Source organism: Ziziphus jujuba, chromosome 11, assembly GCF_031755915.1.
Source record: "Ziziphus jujuba cultivar Dongzao chromosome 11, ASM3175591v1".
Lineage (NCBI taxonomy): Eukaryota > Viridiplantae > Streptophyta > Magnoliopsida > Rosales > Rhamnaceae > Ziziphus > Ziziphus jujuba.
Window position 1 is genome coordinate 12233063 of NC_083389.1, and position 18055 is coordinate 12251117.

Genomic DNA, 18055 nt, shown 5'->3' on the forward strand with positions numbered 1-18055 from the left:
GAAGCACAAGGATCAGAGTAATAAGAGACTTGGAAAACAGATCAAGAGACAGGGAGGCATAGAATGTGGTGAAGACAAGTATTAAAACTAAAGGCAGAGGAAGTTCTCTCGGTGAAGCTTGGATGGTCATGGTTCTATGTGGTTCTACTTTTAAGTTTAATATATGTGTATGCATACAAGGTCTATATATCCGGTATAGAGTAGGTAATACCAATACGCATCCATCAAGAGCTTGATATAGAAGTAATAAAAATTATACAAAAAGAACAAAGCTCTTTCCGATTAAACAATGGCTGCAGAAAATGACTTTAAACGACAAGGAACTTGAGTTGGCTCTTTATGGCACGGTAAAAGTCACCAGATAACATATTATTATTATTATTATTATTATTATTATATCTATTTTTCTTCTACAGAGCGGTCCATGTATGCATGGTCAGCCAATTCCTTATGCATGGTCAGCCAATTCCTAAGCGCTGCTCAGACGGCTTTTTTATAAAACCAAAATAATAATAATAATAATAATTGGAGGTCAATTTAACCATACAACTGGGGATATTTCACCGAGTATTGGAGGTCATTTTTATTCAGCCTTCTCTGAGCTTGTAAAGGGAAAGAAGCAACTATATCTAAAGGCTATTCTTTAACTCCCAAAAAAAAGGACTATTTCACATTCTCAAATCCACATTTCATATTCACCCAAAAATTAAATTAAAAAAAAAAAAAAAAACTACATTTCATAGCTAGCAAATAACACTCCTTTTGTAAGTATATATATATATATATATATATATATATGTATATATATGTAGGAAATTACAGACACACACGAAGACATACATGCATGTAGCTAGAAATTGCCAGTACAAGAAACTACTATTGTCACAATTACTCTAATTACTAGATTTTCCCATAGAAATTATTTTTCATCACCTAAGTGTTCCCTCTCATATTTCTCAAAATCCCCGAATTTGCTTGGAATGATGCAACGCTCAACAAACCGTTGCTGGAAGTCAATGATTGCAGCAAAACCAGACACCCACTAGGAACAAAGAAATTCCAAATGGGTGCGACAAATCCACCAGGATTGACAAAGATATGCATGGGTGATCCCTCATAGAAATTGTTATTGGACCTTATGGCCCTGTATAGATTATACGCTTGAGAAAGCATACGAGCAAAAGTTGTCAAAAGATAAAATGGGCAATAAAGAGCAAAATTCTGTTTGGTGTTGAGGAAAATGTTGAGAAAGATTTGAGGGAAAGGAAACCATCAAGGACATAACCAGCATATTATCTCAAATCATCCCAAAAATAATAATGCTGCCGATGGCCGCCAACTTCAGAAGAATGCATTGAGATTCCTAGTTTTTTGATACACTCCAACTTCACAACCAGAGCAAACAAAAAACCAGTTATGTATGATGGTATAGATATATATAAACTACCTTTTTCTCTGCAACCCAAAAATGCTTCAGATTTTTATTACCCAATCTTGAGGACCATGCCTGGTGGAGTTGGACAGCTAACATAGTTACAACCATTATATTTAGCTGATTCATTCGAAGCCATACACCACTGGAAAAATTCCTTTTGATATGAATGATACTTTTTTCGAGAACAAGCAGACTTCAAAAGTTACTACAACAGGAATCATGTGGCCTAGAGTAAGAATTCCAAGCATGAGAACTGATATGAAAGGTAGTGTGTTTCTATGCTTTCTCGCATACTTAATTTGAAAGGCCAGCGAGACACATAAAAGCGTCTTCGAGATTCCAGCCATGATGATCTCCAAGTCCATCATTGTCCAAGTTGATTCTCTCTTGCATTTTTGATATGGTAAAAAGGATCATTTGCCTCAAAAGCCAGAGGTAGAAAGTAGAGAGGATCAGAGTTTTTTCGCCTGCTTTTGATGGTTCTTGAAATGATATTAGCACCATTGTTTGACTTCAATAAGGAAGACAATTGAAGATTGATAAGAATCTCACAGTCCTTAGTATCCTCATTACAGCCTACCATATACAGTCTTCCTGTTTCAGCATTGTAAATCCCTTCAGCTGTAATTTTTACATACGAACCCGAACGTATATTAAGTGAAGGAGTCCAGCCATAAAGGTTTAGAATAGGTGGAAGCTTGAAGAGTATTTTGTAACTCATATTCAGCAGGTTGATCTGGGGGTAATGTGTGACAACTCCATGGTTTTTGAATTTAAGCCCTAGACTACTACCAGGATGCATACCAACTGGTAAGCTGGTCACCTATAGACAGGGGAGTAAAACAGCCCCAAGCAACTTTTTCATTGGAATTTTGATGGACATATTCAATTTGCTTTCAGAAAACCCAGTTGGGTACTGGCCAAGCATTTTTTTAGGATGATTTTTGATGCAGAAATTTCTCACTCCTTCAATTTCAGAATATTCATATTTTAAACCTGGATCCTTTATATTGGTACTTGTAGAACTTTCAAACATTATGCTTCTGAAGCAACCTAAAGGATTAACAGTTTTGTTACTATATATTTTACCCACAATTTTCTAGTAGTTTTCCTGATTGACCAGACTGCTGGAAATCCAAACTTAGACTAAATGAACAATCCCCAACATGGGTATTACTCAAAGACACTGTTGGGTCCAAGAGTCTCAAGCAACAATACACAACCAAGGTAGTTTCAGGGTTCAGAAGTTTGTAATCCTCATCAATGTTGAAGTTGTTTCTAAACTTTAAAAGAAACTGCAGGCTTTGATTTTCATCGGAGGAACGACGGATGGCATACAAGTTCAAGACTTGTGGAAGAGTGTCCAGTTTCCTCTCCAGCAGGATTACAGTCCTTTGCAGATATGCAATTACTAGAATACTATTGTACAAAGCTTGAGTTAATCAAGAGTGAATTTGAATACAAATGTGACACATAGTGATTGCCAACAAAGAGAAGCAAAGGTTTTCCCAGTGCCATTTTTCTTTTACCACTTTCAACTGACATGTAGAATATCATTTCAAAAACATAAAATGCATTTGGGTATTTCTTCCACCTGTATTTAGGTGGATTCTTTCTAGGTTTGGACTCGAATATTTCAAGTTGATACATCATGCTGCTGAAAGAGTTTTAATGTAATATGATATGATAATATTATTATTAATGACATTGATTAATTAGAATGAATCTCTCTGCTTCAAATCTCAGTTCTTTTTGTCTACTGGGATCTAGTTTGAAAAGTATGCCTCGTTACTAACGCTAGTCCCAATTTGTCAGGGTGAAGCCAGCTCGCTTGGTTCAGTTGTATGCTCTTTCTGCTCTTCCACGGTTCTGCGTGCTTTCTTTCACATCTTAGAATGCTGGGTTCTTATTAGTATTTTTGACTTCTTCTATTTGGGATATGCATGTATAATAAGCTGACTCATCCATTTTGAAGTTCTACTTTCATCATTTTGGTAAAACATATTTTAATTTGAGAGACATGTGAGATAACCCGAGTTGACTACTAATCGAGCTTAATATATAATAACATTTTATATAAGTTAGGTTTTTAATAATGTTGTGGGTAAGTTTGGTTTTTCATAACATTTATCAGTAAACAATTTTTGTCTTTGTGGGTCCGCGTCAACAAGTATGATAGCATTTGGTTGAGTTTGACTAAATCCTTACTTTTTTGGCTAGCTCTAATTTTGGGTCTCCCAGTAGGATTCAGTCAAAGTACCTTTCTTATATTATTATTATTATTATTAATTTTTTCTTTCTCTTTTTTGGTAATCACCTTTCTTATATTAGTTGTCTCCCGTCCCAGGCTGTAGTTTAGCATTACTAGGATTCAGTCCAACTACCATACTCCTTTCTTTTCTTTTTTTCTTTTTTTTTTTTTTGATAAAAATAATATAACGGAATTTATGAATTTAATTTTGTTTATTATAAATTCAAAAGTGTAGAATTTAATTTAGCTATATATATAGTTTCTTTTTTTCTGCCATGAAAATTTTGTTATAAATTTATTAAGTTTTCACGTGGTACAATTAAGTTGGCCCCGTTTATTGCCTACCCTAACTTTTTTATTTTTTTATTTTTTTATTATATATATATATATATATCATTACCCTGTCCTATAACATCTTATATATGTGTGTATATATATATATATATACATACTTCAGCATTATTTCAGCTTTAGAAGAAGCCGACGGAAGGGGTAGATAGCAAGCCAGCAGAATGGAGTACGATTTTTCTCCAGCGAAAAAGACAGTGCCATTGCGAGAGGTAATTTTAATAATTTTATAGTAAATTGGTATTTTAGTTATCATTAATTAATTAATTGAAACACGAAACTGATTATGATATAACTTAAAATATCAAAAACAGGAACAGGAGGACATGGACATGTTGAGTAAATTACCGCATGAAATTGTGGAATCAATTATGTGTTTGTTATCGATGGAAGAAGCAGTAGGAACCAGAATGATTTGTCGGCGATGGGAAAAGCTATGGATGAATACAGTTAGGTTTACTCATAGGTTGGATTTTCATTTTTCTCGCTGCGATGAAGGTGAGAAAACTACTAGTAGCATAGTAAATTGGGTGAATCAAGTTATGAAATTACATGACCATGGACAAACTTTAGAGGATTTGACAATTAAAGCTTGCAATTTGAATTCAGACCATTCTGATCATATAAACAGATGGATTGAATTTGCTGCCCAAAAAATAGTCAAAAATCTCTACTTGGATTTCAACACCAAAAACAGTCGTTCACCTACAGGGCAGCCTTATAGCTTTGTAACCAATTTTCCAAGCTTGTATTGGCTGAGAGAATTGTATATAAATAGAATACAAGTGACCAAAAAGGTTGTTGACCGCTTATTCTCCAAGTCACCCTTCCTTGAACGTTTTTCTTTAATTGATTCTCCATGCCTTCACAAATTGGTAATTGATTCTAATTCTGCTCCCAATTTGAAACACTTGCTCGTAAAAAGGTGCAAGAATCTGCAACACCTTGGAATCTCTACCCCAATTCTTAATACAATAGACATAGGACATCTTCCTTGCCTACGCCATTTTTTTTATCGACTCCAAATCTCCCCAACGCTAACTCTCGCAGAACGCTTCATGTTTCAATATCATATGCATCTACTCGGTCAACTCAAGTCACTTACCTCCGAATTGACATGGAAGCAGGTTACTACTTAACTAATTTATCTAGCTATAAACATCGATCTTTTGTCCCTTCTTAATTTGCCCTTTTTTTTTTTTTTTTTCATTTTTATAAAATGGGGACAAAACATCTTCATCCATGCATACATATATATATATATATATATGTACGTTTATGTTATTTCTTTCTTTAATTGTGTTAATTAGGTCTCACACCCTAGCTGGCATCAAATTCCTACAATGACTCAGCTTGGGCACCTGGATCCTGTATTGTTTAATGTACCAGCATCCCGTTGCTCGGGGTTTCTAATGGCAGCTCCTTTCTTGCATACATTCCAGATCTCAACTTAAAGGTATTATATATATATATATATATATATTTAATTATTAATTGAGACAAAATCTTTTTTATCATGTTAATGATTTGGATCGATGATTTATTTAGCGATGTTTTTGTTTTGTTGTGATAGCGGATGGAAAAACATATCCGTAAGAGGCTGAAGGAGAATCTTACGTATTCACATCAATAACTTAAAGTCGTGGAGTTGGTTAATTTTAGCGATTGCCAAGTTAATTTTTCTTGCATTTACTTAAGATTGTTGTGTCACTCGAGAAACTAATCATTCAACTTTGCCGTACCATAGAACCAAGAAAAGGAAAAAGACACACAGACAGCCATGAAGATAATCAATATCGCGCAGAACTTAGTCCCGAGTGTAGAAAATTATGCGGGGTTTTTTTTTAAAAATAGCCACTTCTCGATTAGAAACTTAAAGAATAGTAAAATTTATTTTTTTTTAAAGCCAACTATGGACAAAAATATTCTTAATTAAATTGAAAATTACAAAATATTATTTCTCTTCCCCTTTCCTTTTTCTCCCTTCTCAAATAAGCACCGGTTTTGTCTTTAAAAAAAAGAAAAATTTCACTTGTGACACTGATCCTCTTAGCATTTCATTTGCTTTTACTCTCTTTTTCTCATATTGTCTCCATTCGAAGCCAAAATAAAGTATAAATTTCGATATCGGTATGTATTTTATAAGCTGTTATATTTAAGCCAAAATCACTCTTTTTCTCATATTTTCTCACTTTCTTTAAGATTTTTTTGATATGGGTATGTAATAAATTAGTTTGTAAGATGTTATATTTGAGTTTAAATATATTTAGGTGATATATGGTGTGAAAATAGTGGAAAAATTATATAGATATGAAAAATCACGAAATCCTATAAAAGCAGAGGAAAATTGGCAAAAAAAATGAACTTCCGCCATTTTCCGCCGGTTTGTCAGTTTTCGCTAGTTTTCCTCCATTTTTCCGCCAGTAGAAAAATATAATATTTGGCCCCAAAAAAAAAAAAACAGAAGCAGTTTTTTTTTTTTTTATGGTTAATATGTTTATTCAGTATTATTTATATTTTTATATATTTATTAATTTAGTTTAAAGTTATTCATTTAATTTTTTAGTAAAATGGAAGATAATGATATTGTAATGATGGTGGTCCTTGGGAGTATCAAAATGGTAAAAATGTAATGGTTTCAGTCGGTAAAAGATGTACAAAATTAGAGTTAGAAGATGAGATTTTCAGTTCTACTGAGATATACTGAAATGAATATTTTCTAAAGCTTATTTATTTCGTATTATGGATATTATATTTTCTACTCGATGGTAATGCTTTATTTATGTTGTGATAATGATGTAGTATATATTTAACTATTTTATTTTACGAATTTAATCTCAAATAAAAGGAGGCATTCTGAAATTGATTTTGAATCTTTAGTTTACATATTATGTTATGAAATGTCCAAATGATTTTGAAAAGAAAAATAAATATATATCGTTTTTCTTTTCTTTTAATTGGTTATTGATTTTAAAAGTCAATACATTTTTTGTTAAATCCATCTTCATCTTATATAATATTTCTCTCCACTCTCAATTTTTTTAACCCAATTTTAATTTATTCATCTATTAGAAATTGATTTTCCAAGTGGAGAAAATTAGTTTCCAACATGAGTAAATAGTTTTCGACATTTTCCAACAGGAGAAAATGTTTTCCGACAGGAGGAAAATGATTTTTGCTTGGAGGAAAAGTTTTTTGACAGGCGGAAGATCATCCAGAAGCTTGCATATAAGGGGTTTGTGCAAAATGAAATTCTAATAACCATGCCACATTTTGTAGATGGTTAATTAGATATTTTTACATAAAAATCCATCATTATCTTCAATAAATGAACATCAAAATAATCCAGTACAAGATAAATATTGAGAAAATAGCTAGAAGTACATTATATATAAGAGCAAACTAACAAATGACTTCAACATCATACAGAAATTTCCCTGTACTTGGCAAATACATATAACAAAGACATCTCCACACCAAGCAAAGCTCGACAGAGCAAGCTTTAACCTGTACCATGTACTATCCTATATCCAATCTACTTTCCTACTTCTATTTCTTGATTGGCCAAACCATATCATCACCATGGCCACATCATCATCTTCTACAACACCATTTCCAAACCCAATTTCCCACATCTCCAAAATTCAAGAATTTCAACTCCAATTTTCAGGCTATATCTATCAAAATTAAAACTCATGACTTCTAAACGAACCAGACATAGTAATATTTTTTTACCCACACTCCACAAAACCACCTTATTTATGGTTAAAGCCACAACCATAGCCAGCAGCCATGAATGCATACCAAGCTTAAAAATTAACCACCTACCAATTGTTTTCCTCCCATTATGCTCTTGTATATCTGCAGAGTAATAGAAATGACAAAAGATGATTATAAATACAATTACTTTAAGAAAATAAGAGGAAAAAACATGAATTTTAAGACTAGAAGATGAGATTACCCCATTTTGGAACAATTGTTGGCTGGAAAGAAACTCTAAATTGAGTGCTTGGTGAAGTAAAAATAACTTTGCATAGATTTTATGGTCTGTGTAACATAGCTTTGTTTGTATTTTGATGTAATTTTGCATGGATTAGAAAAGTAAGTCAGCCATTAAAGTAGGACAATGACTTAACTAACAAAGTAATTGTAATGCATATATACGTACAACAATTAGTGGGGTCAAAAACAAAATAAGATGTTAAATATATAATCACGTATGTAATTTTTAGTTACTTGTTTGAAGCATGCCTAATTACCTGAGTGCTTAGCCAAAAAAATTATTCATAATAAGTGATGACCATGATAATTAATTATTTGATAATTTTGCAACTATAAATTAAAATTGCATTAAATAATAAAGCTTATAGCCAAAGAGATCGTTGGGTTGTTGAATTTGGAGGAAGGCCTAAAATCCATTTTGAATTGCAAAATGCTAATGTTGGATGGATGGATGGATAACCTAGATTTGCAGCCAAACAGATTAATTAATGGAATACTTGGTGGATCTTGAAAGAGAAACTACCTTCACTTCATCACTGCCTCATGGGGAAATTGAAGGGCTACCCTCACTTGATAACTACTCAACTGGTTGTGACATGCATTTCAAAGTGAAACTATGAGTCACTGTTTTTTGGGCCATTGCCACCCTTACCACTTCCCTTTCCTCTCCCAATTTCTGCACATGATAAACAAATTCTTTAAAAACCAAACCCTCAAAATATAATAATAATAATAATAAACAATTTAAAATAGTAATAATAATTAATATAAAAAAATTGAATTTGGATAAATAGTGCAATTTCAAATCTTCATACTACCATCCTCGGAACTTGCCTTTCCCCTCCCACTTCCTACAGTTTTAATGTCAGGACCCGTCCAGAATTTCTTCCCCGGAACCCTAGACAGCCCTGATCCCAGGGAAACCCTACCGAACCCTCCAACGGAAAATCCGGCAGAGCCTCCCCTAAGGGATTTACTTACCACAAATTACCTGCACTGAAAAACACACTTCTATAAACGTCCCCTTTTTCCTCCCACAAACTACAAATTGTTCCACAAATTGCAGCACTTCAAATAAAAACAGCAGCAACCCAGTGCATAAATAATAACCACACGTCCAATACAGTATACAGAGCATTATACAAATACATGTGGAATTTATAAAATGACAGATAAAGGAGCAATACAGGATAGAGAGGAAAAAGGGAAGAAAAACTTCTTGAACCTTCGGCAACGAACTGAGACGTTGGGCTCACCCCGGACAATCAACGTCTCCAACCTGGACCTAGGGGAACGGAATTTAAGAGTGTGAGATGCTAATCATCTCCGTGAGTAACCCGAACTACTGAACACCTTTTGTGATAAAAAAAATAATAGTAATAGCAATTAATGAATAGAACACATACCAACAATTAATAAATAAATAATAATAATAACGGTTGGAAAATAATAATTTCCCTCAAAACTCTTACCAATCGCTCCGTTTGAAATGTTCCATTTTTAAAACCTTTTCGCAAAACCCATTGTACATACCTCCCGAAAACCAAGGGATTAAACCATTTGGTAAACAATAATTAAATAAATACATACCCCAAATATATAATTAAAAATATAATAAATTATAGTAAATCATTTTGAACACCTTTGGGGTTTAAAACATTATTCGCAATTTACACCGACGCACCACACCATATACCGGTGATGCCCTCCGATACCCAGCGTCCCGAGCACCGACTGGCAGGGGGGTTAAAGAGAGAAACCTGCAACGGTCACTTCGGCGTCCCGACAGTACCGCTGCTAAAACCATCACCCGGCCAAGGAGGGGGGTGGCTGTGCACAACAATAACCTTGCCTGCCCACGGTCCAATGGCAACTCACGGGTGAAGTAATAACCGCACGCTAAACCACATAATAACCGCGTGCTACCACGTGTCCATACACCATACACCAGAACACCAATACTGTATGAGTGCGTCTAAAAATAAACATTATTAACCAACCGTACCGTTTTTCCAAAATTACCGTGGAAAGTATACCAAATTTTCACAAAACACCATCCCACAAATTTTTATTCAACAACCCGGTACGAAAACATCGATAACAGATAAAACCATACCTTTTCTCGTAATACGAGATTTAACAATTGAAATACCGCGGGCATAATTTATAAAATTAAACCACCAACTTAAACAAATATTTTCATAAAATATTTAACCCAATTATGCCCGGAATTTATATAAAATCCAAACACAACGAATTACTGAAAATACTTACTCATGTGTAATAAATATCATTTAATCATAATAAAATAATAATCGGGAATTTTCTAATGACCCCAACATTTCATTCAGCACCAATGGATAAATATATATATAAAATAATATTTTTTTTCCCGATTGTATTTAAAATACACCACATGAGCACAAATTACAGATATCAAATTAATACCACATAAATACAATTAATTACCCCAAAAATATTTTTAAAGGTGGGTCACTCACCTGGAGCACGCAATTAAACCATGATCCACCACGGGATCAATTTCACGACTCACCGGTGCTCCTAGAACAAAATTCACAGACAGTCAAATAAATTAATATTTTAATCGGATAAATAATACCCGGTACCCGGGGGGTCAAACACAAATGTTAACCAAAATAGGCGAATGATATACCGAATCGAAGCTCGTGGAACGAGGAGTGCATTACCGGTCTCCATCGACCCCAATTCCGCCGGAGGTGGCCGGAATTTGGCCGGGAAGCTTCGGCCGGTTTTGATCTTGAGGGATCTTTCAAACGGTGGGGATTTTAGGCAATCTAACCTCGGAAATGGACTCAGAGGGGTCGAAAATAGTGGGATAGAGGTATGGGACGGGCTGGGTTGGTCGGAAACGGCGAGAATCGCCGGAAAAATTTCATCTCGCCGCCGCGACTTCGCCGGCCCGATCTGGGCGCGTCCGGCGGCGGCTGGCCAGGAAATTTGGTGGCCAAGGTCGCGAGGTGGCGGGCTACACCGGTGGCCGGCCCGTGTAGCATTCTAGGGATTGAAATCCGGCGAAACACCGGTCAAACAGGGAGAGGGAGAGAGTCAAAGGAGAGAGAAAGAGAGAGAAAAAGCTGCGTGTGTGTTTTTCTGTCTTGGTCGGGCTCGGGGAAGAAGAAGGGAAAAAAAAGAAAGAAAAAAAAAAGAAAAAGAAGGGTGTTTTCACACGTGGGGAAAAGAAAAGAAAAAGAAAAAGAAAAGGGAAAATAAAACAAATAAATTCAAATTAATTAAATAAAAATATTATTATTTAAAATAATAATAAAAATAATTTGATTTTTCACATGGTTGACATGTGGCTTCTCAACATGGTGACACATGGTCACTTTCATTGAGTCACACGTGGCACATCGTTACGCGTTTTAAAAAAATAATATTAAAATAATACGATATTTGAAAAACTTTACAGGTCCATAACTTTCAAACCACATGTCCAAATCGGACGTGCCGCTAGTCTACGGACTCGTATTGACGAGCACTTCACAACCATGCATGAGTCAACGCTCAACCTTGCATGAATAAAAAGTCAACTCCGGCACCCCTTGGACAGTTTGGACCTCAACTTGTTTTGCTCATAACTTTCAAACCGTAACTCCGTTTTCAACGTGCTACCAGTCTACGAACTCGTGTCAACGTGTACTTTGTAACGGTATCTCAGTCAACCTAGAATTCCAACCGGATCAAAAAGTCAACTTTTGACCCCTTCGGTCAACGGTCAACCTCGGTCAACGTGCAAAAATTCCGACATGGTTCGGGACGGGGTGTTACATTTAAGCATTGTTTTGAGAAAATCATTGCCACATTCAGCAACACTGTACCTAAAAAAAAAAAGGAAAAAAAAGTTCCACATTTAGCAAGCTGAAACAGGGAAGAAGATACCTGAGGATCGAATACAATAATTATTTTCAACCTTGCTGACATCCTTTCGATGAGAAATAAAGCAAGAAAAGCAACTAATTCTCTGAAAATCCATTGAATAATTAAAAAAATTAAAATTAAAAAAAAATTCGTACAACCAGAAAACTAAAAATCCCTCTCAAGTCTCCAACATAGGGAAAAAAATTCACAACCAGAAAAATGTCTCTTTAAAAGGGAAAAATTGAGAGAGAGAGAGAGAGAGAGAGAGAGAGAGAGAGAGAGAGAGAGAGAGAGAAAGAAGGAGGGGAGAGGGGAGATTTGTCTGAGAGTGAGCTACAGATTCAGCCATGCAGTTTTGGAAGGAAAGTGGAAAAAAAAAATTGTATTGTTAAAGGGTATTTTAGTCCAAATACGTAAAAATTTGGTTATTTTAAAAAAAAAATATTTTTTTTGTTATTTTTCAATTGTTAATTTATAAGGTGGTTATTTTTCAAAAAAACCCAATTATGCATCCTAATATAGATATGGTTATAAATTAGCATAAAAATAATTTGGGTTTTTTGAAAAATAGCCACCCCAAAATCCATTTTTGAAAAATAACAATTTTTTTTAAAAAAAACTAGCCTACTATAGATAAAAATGCCTTTCGCTAAATTGAAAATTACGAAATACCTTTTCTCCTACCTTTTCTTTTTTCTTCCTTTCTCAAATAACCCGTACATTTCATCTGCTCTTATTCGTGCATCTTATATGCTAGTGAGCTTATTCTTCTTGGCATTTCATATACTCTCACTCTCTTTTTCTTGTATTTTCTCACTTTTGAAGCTAAAGCCAGGTAAATTTTTTTCTCTCTTTCTCTTATTCCCATATTTTCTCACTTTTATATTTTTTTAAATTTTTTTTAACATGGGTATGGAATAAATTAGTTTATGAGCTGTTGTATTTGAATTTAAAGATACTTAGGTGATAATGGTGTGGAAATGTGGGGAAAATTATGTAGAAATGAAAAATTACAAAAACCAATAAAATCAGAGAAAAATTGGTGAAAAAGATGAACTTCCACAATTTTCCTCCGGTTTGTCAGTTTTGACAAGTTTTCTGCTAATTTTCCACTAGTTTTCCACCAGTTTTTCGCTAATTTTCCACCAGTATGGAAATGCTATATTTGGCCAAAAAAAACAGAATTGACTTTTTTAATACAATTAATATGTTTGTTTAGTATTATTCATATTTTTATATATTTATTGATTTAGTTTAACGTTATTCATTTAATTTTATAGTAAAATAGAAGATGATAATATTGTAATTGCGGTTTTATACAATGAAACATTGGTACAAAATGATGATGGTAATTGGGAGTATCGAAATGATAAAAATATAATAGTTTCTATAGGCAAGAGATGCACAAAATCAGAGTTAAAGGATGAGATTTTCAATTCTATTGAGATAGATCGAAATGAATATTTGCTAAAGCTAAAATCGATATATGGACGATGTGGCAGAAAAGTTGGATCCTACAAAAATACGCAGTGATAGGGATGTGAAATGCTTTCTTCAATAAGTGAGTAATGGAGGAATCACAATAATGCGGCCTCCATTGTATGTTGAGGTGATTTTGAAAATTGAACATGTATCTAGAAATGTTCATCAAACAGCCTTTGCTTCGGATAATGGGAGTAATCTTCATTATTTTACTCGTCCTCCAATTGATGTTCGTCTACCACAAGTTCCCAATACTAAACCTATTCAGGCTACATCTTAGGAGATTATGATTTATGAAACTTAGTTTAGAGATCAAGTTGATGTTTGTGGGGTCTAGACATCATTTAACATCCACGAAGGAGTTGATGTTGGAGGTGACTATGCTGAACGGTTTCCTAAGGATGAGGAGTATGAGCAGTTGCATAATATTGATTATTATGAGAATTACAATGCAACAGGGGATAGTGTTAGTATTCAGTCAGATGATGTTGATCATAATGATATAGATTTTAAACATGAGTTGCCTAACAATAATAATGATACGCATCCTGAAATGAATAATGAAAGAGTTGATGATGGTTTAATATCATTTGATAATTATTTTGTATTATAGATATTATATTTTCTACTCGATAGTAATGCTTTACTTATGTTGTGATAGTGATGTAGTACGTATTTAGCAATTTTATTTTAAGAATTTAATCCCAAATAAAAAAAAGCATTCTGGGGAATTGATTTTGAATCTTTAGTTTATATCTCATTTTATAAAATGTCCAAATGATTTTGAAAAGAAAAACAACTATCTATCATTCTTTCTTTTCTTTTAATTGGTTATTGATTTTAAAAATCAACATATTTTTTGTTAAATCCATCTTCATCTTATATAATATTTTGTCTCCACTCTCAATTTTTTTTACCCCAATATTAATTTATTCATCAATTAGAAATTGATTTTCCAAGTAGAGGAAATTAGTTTCCAACAGAAGTAAATATTTTCTTACATTTTCCGACATGAGGAAACAATTTCCGCTTGAAGGAAATGTTTTCCGACAAGTGGAAAATTATCTAGAGCTTGAATTGAGCTACATATAAAGGGTTTGTGTAAAATGGAATTCTAATAAACATACCACATTTTGTAGACTGTAAATTAGTTATCTTTACATCAAAATCCATCATCATCTTTGATAAATGAACATAAAAATAATTCATCATTATCTTTACATTTAAATGCTAATATAGGAAAAACAATGCAGCTTTAGCATGCAGCCACTTATGGAGGACACTACTAAACATAACCTGCAATAAACAGAGCACATTTTACATGAGCTAATGAAAAAGATCCAAATAGAGCAAGCACAATCTTCATGATGCTGATAAGGAATTTCCATGGGCACACACAGACATTTTATTTTTCTAGGCAAAAAAATGATACATCAATTTAAAGGTGCCAGGGACTGCAACAAACTTATTTGAAAAAACAAAAAAAAAAAAAAAAAAAATTAAAGAAGTATAAGCATTGTCTCTTACTTATAGTCTCTTTGGAAAGCAATTCAATTTACAAGTTGAATGTTAAGTTAAAAGAAAACTACATCCTTATGCACCTAATATTTTCTCACTATCACAATTATCTTTCCATATATGTACTATAAACTATATTGGCACAAAAAATTCTAAGAGCTATTTGCATGAAATCCATTAAAATCATTAAACATGTTTATAAATGGAGCTTGAAGATTTTTTTATTTTTATTTTTATTTTTTTTTACAAAATGAATGGAGATTACTTGGACAAATAGCTAAGTGTTGTTTAAAATAACTTAATAGGCTTAAAGATGCAAAAATGAATAAATAAATAAATATATAAAATAATAATAATAAAAAACTAAGGATAATAAATTTGGATGGAAATGAACCAAATCAAGCAGCTATCAAATACAAAAAAACTCTAAATTAAATAATCTAATAATAAAAAAGAAAGTAAAATGAAGAATGCCCCTGACTTGAAATCTCTAAAACCTACTGTGGAGTGAGTGTTGCAGAAAACCCATTAACACCCATTAACAGAGTTCTTGTAGCTACAAATCAGAGCCTTCTTCGTAGCATCCACACTGTGCGTTAATTATAGTAATACACAATTATTGTGTGTACATAAAATCGGAGTCCCTGAACCGAAAAATGATAGGTAGTCTGAAAGATCGTCTAAAAAGGCAACCTAGACATAAACCCAAAAAATAAAAAAATAAAAACAGCAAACAAAAGAAGAAAATAATATGAGAATTTATAAAGAACAAAATAATAAAACCAATTTCAGTTCCAAAAAACTGATTTTCAAAAATCCAAAAAAAAAAAGAAATTGGATATTGCAGATTATACTGAAAAAAAAAATAATAATAAACAAATCAAAGTTTACAGTTGGGTATTGACTAATCTTACCTGATATTTAGGGGGAAAAAAAAAAAAAAAAATTCGAACCCAAAAGGAGGTGGGATTAAAGTGGGCGAATCGGAGGGTGAGAGAAGGAGGAGGAGAGAGGGTAATCACAAAGCTCGGCGTGGGTGCTTTGTCAAAAGAAGCAGATCGAGAAAGAAGATGATCGATGTCGTAGCAAGAAAGGAGCAGATCGGCGAGAGAGAGAAGCGATTGGTGAGAGAAGCTCGATATGTTGTATCCGGCTGTTACCCAAGAGCTGTGGTGGGTCAGATTTATCCTACTCTAGCTTTGCTATTTAGGATCTTGGATTAATGTGTCCCATTTACAAAAAGCATCACCAAGCACCAGATTAGGTCTGAGTCCTCTCCTAGCTTGGCCAATCCTACAAAACAAACATGCCCTTGAAGTTGAAGACTCTTTCTCCTCCCTATATTGGCCCCTTGATCATACTACACAATTTTGATAGGAGAATTTTGGTAGAAGTGGCGATGGGGTTGGTATTTTTCAAAAGGAAAGTGAAAATTTTAGGGGGAAAAAAAAAAAAAAAAAAAAAAAAAAAAAACAACCCTGGGCTGCGTTTTGAAAAGGAAATGGGGAAAGTAGAGAAAAAAAGAAGAAGGTATTTTTGTCCGGATGGAACAAAAGTTGGTTAGTTTTTTTTTTTTTTTTTTTTAAAAAATTTTTTGTTATATTTCAATTATTGAATTAGCAAGTGGCTATTTTTGAAAAAAACCCAAATAATTTTGCTTCCAAATGCATTCATTGTCAGGACCCGTCCAGAATTCCTTCCCCGGAACCCTAGACAGCCCTGATCCCAGGGAAACCCTACCGAACTCTCCAACGGAAAATCCGGCAGAGCCTCCCCTAAGGGATTTACTTACCACAAACTACCTGCACTGAAAACACACTTCTAAAAATATCCCCTTATTCCTCCCACAATACTACAAATTGATTCCACAAATTGCAGCACTTCAAAATAAATACAGTAATCCAGTGCATAATAAATACAACAAGAATGAAAGAAATATTACAACTGCAATAAAAGAAAAACAGGGTACAGCACGAACTAAAACAGCGAGGAAGATCAAGTCCGCTCCGAGTGAACGCCGACAACCTGGTACCTAGAGGAACGGAATTTAAGAGTGTGAGATGCTAATCATCTCAGTGAGCGACCCTACTACTATACAATATAATACCACGGTAATAATAAATAATAATTATTTGGAAATAATAATTTCTCTCAAACCCTTACAATTCTCTCAGTTGGAAAAGTTCCCCTTTTAAAACCCTTTTCACAAAACCCTTTATTCATATTCCCCGAAAACCAAGACATCAAATAAATATCCGAACAGTAATATTATATTTTTAATTCCAATACAGTTTCCAAACATTTTATTTTTAAAACACAGTTCTGAAAATCATTTGATGCACCCACTATATACCAGTGGCGCCAACAGTACCCAGCGTCCCAAGGTACCGCCAGACAGGAGGTTATAGAGAGAAACCGGCATACGGTCGCGTGGCGTCCCACAGCGCCGCTGCTAACCTGGTGTCCCGGCCAAAGGGGGGTGGCCGCCCTCTCCGATGGCATCCACAGGACACCCTCATAATATCAACCGCGCGCTACTCACACCCACCTGCGCGCTAATCACATCACCTGCGCGCTAATCACACCCACCTGCGCGCTAATCACAACCGTGTGCACACTAACCATATCACATATACCATATCACATAATCAGAACACCAGTACGTGCACGGTGCACCTAAAAATTATAAAATCCACAATTTAAATTATAAAACAAATTTCACATTTTTCATAAACATAGCGGGCATAATCCATCCGCTTGAACCGGGAATTTTCCCACAATTTCCTTATAATCCATACCATAAATTCCATGATTTTCAAATCCACCAACTTCCAAATCCATCAATTCAAATATCCACATTTTCCCAATAGCATAAATAATTTCTCGAAATATCATAATCAAATCTCATAATATTCCATGGGCATATTTTATAAAAATTGAAATCACCAATATAACCAAATATTTTCCTTGAAATATTTGAAAATCAAATCGTGCCCAATTTACCATTAAAACCACACCAATTTCAAAATCCTCAAAACCATAAAATAATTCCACATGGCATAAATTTGTAGAATTCGCATTTTCTTAAATCCAATAAATTCATAAATAATTCTACAATA

General features: G+C 33.9%; 2 long non-coding RNA genes across 3 annotated transcripts; one reads left to right on the forward strand and one right to left on the reverse strand.

Moving 5' to 3' along the window:
- Window positions 1-5034: 5034 nt before the first annotated feature.
- LOC112489587 (uncharacterized) lies at window positions 5035-6216 on the forward strand. Its single transcript, XR_003053857.3, has 3 exons — window positions 5035-5161; window positions 5345-5490; window positions 5608-6216. It is a non-coding gene; the product is annotated as an uncharacterized LOC112489587 (long non-coding RNA).
- An 8314-nt stretch (window positions 6217-14530) lies between these two features.
- LOC125419250 (uncharacterized) lies at window positions 14531-16500 on the reverse strand. 2 transcript variants are annotated; one of them, XR_007238239.2, is made up of 3 exons: window positions 15851-16405; window positions 15438-15629; window positions 14531-14714 (listed from the first exon to the last, which is right to left on the reverse strand). It is a non-coding gene; the product is annotated as an uncharacterized LOC125419250 (long non-coding RNA). The 2 variants fall into 2 exon arrangements; XR_007238238.2 differs by having other exon boundaries at window positions 14531-15629; window positions 15851-16500.
- Window positions 16501-18055: the final 1555 nt, after the last annotated feature.